Below are 5360 nucleotides of genomic sequence, written 5' to 3' on the forward strand. Positions count from 1 at the left end.
ACAGGAAACAAATTATTGTAACTGGTGGTTAAGCTGTGTTACCAAACGTTGGCAGACTGCTTCCCACTCTTTAAATCAACAAGCTAAAGAGGCAGTGCTGACAGAAAGGAAAACTGCTTTTAATCAGAATGTGGGCAGTCCGGGGAGATGGTGGGCTTATGTTCCCAAGGACCATCTTCGAAGATGCTGCTCAGCTAAGGAAGTTTTTAGAGAGAATAGGGGATAAATTTGGGAGTTGAGATTTGCAAACATTAACCACTATATATGAAAATAGGTAAACAACAAATTCATACTGTAGAGCACAGGGAACTATATTCAATATTGTGTAATAACCTTTAATGAAAAAGAATATGAAAACGAATATATGTATGTATATGCGTGACTGGGACATTGTGCTGCACACCAGAAATTGACACATTGTAACTGACTGTACTTCATTTGAAAAAAAGTCACATGAATTTCTAAAACTAAAAAATAGAATAAATAATAACTTGGATGAACTAATTTAAAAAAAGAGAGAGAGACTAGGAAAGAAGTCTTGGCTGATTAACGAGATAAGAGGCTCGGAATCGTCCCTGCTGCCTCCCCTCCCCAGACTGTGGACTGCGGGCAGGACTGTCAATTCTCTGAATTTTCTTAACATGCTTTTTTGTTCACACAGTTGTTTGTGAGACTCCCAGAGGGGAAACTAGGGAAGAGATCTGGTCATGTGTTAATTACTTCATCTCCATTTCCATTTCTTTGATGTCCAGAAAGACCAACAAGTTAGGCAAGGTACTGTGTGATTTGAAAGGTGTGTTGAGACCAGAGACGAGTGGGGCACAGGGGTGCCTGGTTTGAGGTTAATTATAACATAGTTTTTGCTAAAGTGACAAGAAATGGGGTTTCCTGCAAAGGGTGGCTTACAAGTCCACTTCCACCTGGAGGTTAAGATGACTACTTTTGTGTCATCTTTTAACTTGCCTGGATCACAGGGTGCCCAGATAGTTGGTTAAATGGTATTCTGGGTGTTTCTGTCAAGGTAGTTTTCAGTGTGATTAACATTTAAGTTGATAGACTTAGTCAGGCAGATTTCCCTCCCTAATGTGGGTGGGACTTATCCAGTAGAATGAAAAGACTGACCTGCACCCTGAATAAGAGAATTCTTTCCTGCCTGACTGTCTGTAAACTGAGACATTTGCTTTTCTGCTACTGATACAGGAAAATGGGGCGAGAGAGGTTGGCCATGTCCCAGGTCCCAGGTGAGTCCCTGGGATGCGCCCCATCAAGTGAGGTGCTTGGCTTTGTGCCAAGAGAAGAATTCAAGAGTAAGCCGCAGTAAAGGTGGATTTATTCAAAGAGGTACACACCCCATAGACAGAGTGCAGTTCATCTCAAAAATCAAGAGAAAAGCCTAGAGGTGCGGGGCTGTTAGTTTTTATGGGCTCAGTAACTTCATATGCTGACAAGTGGGAGGGTTATTCTGACTACTTTGGGGAAGGGGCTGGGATTCCCAGGAACTGGTCCATCGCCCACTTTTTGACCTTTGATGGTCAGCCTTGCAGCTGCCTTGGCACCTGTGGGAGGACCATTTAGCAGCTCTTGTCTTTCACTGAGGGGATACTGAAGCTCAAGATCCACTGGGAGTTGAACTTCCCACCATCTTGGTGCTAATGGTTGTGTCACTTATTCCGTGGTTGTGCCCTGGCCCCATCCCTCCTGTCTCACTACCTCCAGAATCAAACTAAGACTTCAGCTCTTCTTAGATCTTGAGCTGCCAGCCTTCACATGAAAACTACACCATCTGCTCACCTGGGTCTTAGGGCTTTGAACTTGAACTGGAACTAAACCTTTGGCTCTCCTAAGTCTCCAGCTTGCTAATTTGCATTGTAGACCCTGGGACTTGCCCATCTCCATAACTACATGAAACAATTCCTTGCTAAATCTCTCTCACTTTTGAGATAGAAACAATAGCGATATAGAGATATATCTATTCTGTTTCTCTGGAGAATTCTGACTAATACAGAGGCACTGTGTGACTATAGCCGAAGTGACTTTTTGATTAATTAAGAGTGTCTTTGAAGAGGTGAACCTCAGTCGTATACATTGCTTTAGAATCTGAGCATTCTGACTTAACACAATTCATTCCCAAAATGCAATTGTATTCTCTGTTGTAGTCTGCACAGTGGCTGGCATTATAAGCATCTCATCAAATGTAATCTAAATGAATATTTAAAAAGATTACCCCTCTTAAATATATACTTCCTATGCATGTTTAAGCAGAATTGTATAAATAGTTCTGTGCATTTTTAATAAATAGTTTGCTCAAAAACCTGTCTATGTGAGAAAAAATGTATATATCCAAATCAAAAACATACAAAAATCAATTCCAAGTCAATCATAGATGTAAAATTCAAAATCAAGATTTTAAAAGCCTACAAGAAAAAATAGTAAAATGTATTTGTGACTGCATAATTAGATTAACTGTTCTAAAAAAAAAAACAAAAAAATCTGAAAGGAAAAGATAAATAAATTTACTCACAGTACATTTTAAAATACCTACATAGAAAGGACTTTCTATAATTTAGGCATATAGAATAGATGGTACCAGGATAGCTTTTTTGTCAAAAACAATTATTAAAATGGGACAAAACAAGAGAGAACTGCCTGAAGGAATTGGAAAAATAAAGAAAATGTCTAAGAGTATGATTCTTGAGAAAAGAAAAATGCAGAAGGCAAAGTCCACATAAGCCCTGTCTTTTCCTTGAAGCAGTTTCCAAATTCTTCCTGCTGACATTTAGCATCCATGAAGGTTGTGGTCCCTCTGAGCATGAAGACAGAGGTCAGAGACTCAGAAGGTACAGTGGCTGCAGAGAGAGGGGCAAAGTACTGAACAGAAGGGAGTTGCATGGGGGGAGTGGGTGTAGCTCAGTGGTAAGCATGTTCTTGGCATGCATGAGGTCCTGGGTTCAATCCCCAGTGCCTGCATTAAAAATTTTTAAATTTAATTTAATTTAAAGAATAAAATAAAATAAAATATTGGGGGGTGAGGGTATGGCTCAGTGGTGGAGTGCATGCTTAGCATGCACGAGGTCCTGGGTTCAACCCCTAGTACCTCCATTAAATAAATAAAAATAAAATAAATAAAATAATGACTTGGCTGTGCAGCTGTATCCCTTTGCTTAACACATTTCTCCCCTCCACTAAACAAAAAAATATTTAAATAAGATTTTATTCCTGTTAAGAAAAACTTGCAAATAATTCTGAAAAAACATACCATACTCCTAAACTTATTCTTGAATGGCCAGTCACCTCCACCTAGGCCAGAGTTACTGCCTGCAGACAGTCTTAATGCTCCTCTGAAAACCGGCTGTTTCATCACTGACACCATCGAAGTTAAAAAGAAAAGTAAGGAGAAGGAGGGTGTGACTTAGTGGTAGAGAGGGTGCTTGGTGTGCACGAGGTCCTGGGTTCAATCCCCAGTGCCTCCATTAAATAATAAGTAGATAAACCTAATTACTTCCTGCCCCCAAAACAAACAAACTAAAGTAGAAGACTTTCTCAAGATCTCTGTCCCCTGTGCACACCCATAAAACTTTCTATGGCTCCCAGCTGCTCCTACATTAAAGACTGGTATTTTCAGTGCAGCCTCAATAACCTGCATGGCACCTTCCCCCCATGTGTCCAGATCTCACTGTGCATCATGTTCCCTTAACTCTCAGCAAACTTTGGCTCAGTTGCCCTTTTTCCCCCTCATTTCCTGAAACTGAAGGTCTGTCAATTGCACATGTTGCTCCATCTTTCAAAATTTCACCCCCCCGCCTCCGCCGCAATTGTCTTGCATTTTCTCCTGGTTGACTTTTTTTTTTTTTGACTGACAGATCCTGCCTCAGGTTTATTTGTACAAACAGCGCAGGTGGACATGAGCCCCATGCAGACAGCAGCCCAGAGGTCATACCAGTCCTTCTGTCCTCACATCAGTAGATGAAGGCCTCTACTCTGGAGCTTCTGTGGGGCCTGGGCACCTTTGGGAGCCTGAGCCTGCGCCGGAGCTGCAGCTGAAGCTGTGGCCTTGGTCTGAGCCTTGGCCTCTGCCTTTGGCCGACAGAGCCTGAGCCCCTTGGTGACATGCGCACAAGCACTTTTCCCGAACTTGGGGTGAGCAGGGCGGGCGAGTTGACTGAGCTCGCGGCTGCTGCCCTTGGGACCTTGGACTTGACCTCCTTGGGCTTCACGAGAGCCTTGACGGCCTCGGCATGTGCACCCGTGGCCTTGGTGTTGTTGGCCTGCATCCTCTTCAGGCCCTCCTTGTTGTGCTTCTTGGCAAAGCGCACGTTCCTCGGGAACTTGGGGTCCACCCCCTCAAGAGATTTGTGTTGTTGTGATCGGGGGTTTTGGATGCCGTTTCTGTGCCATTTTTGGGACTGGTTGTGCGTGGTGTGGTTCTTTAACTTGGCCATGTCTGCACCGGAACTGGGAGATCCCGAATCGCCTGGGACCGGAAGGGAAAGTGCATCTCCTGGTGGACTTTGCACATCACCTGCAGCATCCTTCCTCCGGGAAGGGCTCCATGACTCTGCAGGTCAGGTGCTGTCTGCCTATCTTCTCACAGCACCTGTGTTTTTCTCATTTTGAATTTACCACTCAGTTGTAATTTTACACTTTTTTGTTGATGTCAATGTAGCCTTAGTGCTCAACTTTTCCACTAGAGTGGGAGTCACAAGGCTAGGAAATAGACCCTATTCACCATGGGTTCCCAGCGTCCAGCACATGGCCCAACACACAGTAAACAATCGATAAACTTTGGAGAGAAAATCATGAGTGAATTGATTTTAAATTAAGATTTTTCACTGAGTTAAAATGTGTTTGGTTTATGAAGTCCCTGCTTCATTCAGTGTAATGATGCAGGCACAAACATTTCATTGGTATTTAAGCCCAAATCACTCAATTTTCTGTATTTGGATTTATTATTATTCCTAAGTGGTAATTTCTCAGAAATATTAAATAATCTATCAAGACTAACAAACTAAGCCAAAGTGCAAAGGGATTTCTGTTCTAACTAAAAACCTATCAAAGCATAATAAATAAAATACATTAAAATATAGCAGTAGACATACCGAGAGGTCTTAAATTTTACAAAATGTTATTTTTGCTAAGAGCTTAATTTAACATAGACTAATACTTAAATCATATAAAATCAGCTAATAATATTTAATACTAAAAATATCTTGCTTTTCATAATTGAATTATATAGTCAATGCTTGACTAGCAGTCACTTATTCAAATTCCCATACTAAAACATGCAAACTAATGTATCTTGATGACAAAATTTAGTGATGCTAGTCAGGACGTACCAACAAAAATTCCCTCCTAAGTATGGG

The 5360-nt window shown here is 41.6% G+C and overlaps 1 pseudogene; it reads right to left on the reverse strand.

The window, feature by feature from the left end:
- Positions 1-3919: 3919 nt before the first annotated feature.
- On the reverse strand, positions 3920-4439 carry LOC105069397 (large ribosomal subunit protein eL29 pseudogene; annotated as a pseudogene).
- Positions 4440-5360: the final 921 nt, after the last annotated feature.

Source organism: Camelus bactrianus, chromosome 2 (genome assembly GCF_048773025.1).
Source record: "Camelus bactrianus isolate YW-2024 breed Bactrian camel chromosome 2, ASM4877302v1, whole genome shotgun sequence".
Taxonomy (NCBI): domain Eukaryota; kingdom Metazoa; phylum Chordata; class Mammalia; order Artiodactyla; family Camelidae; genus Camelus; species Camelus bactrianus.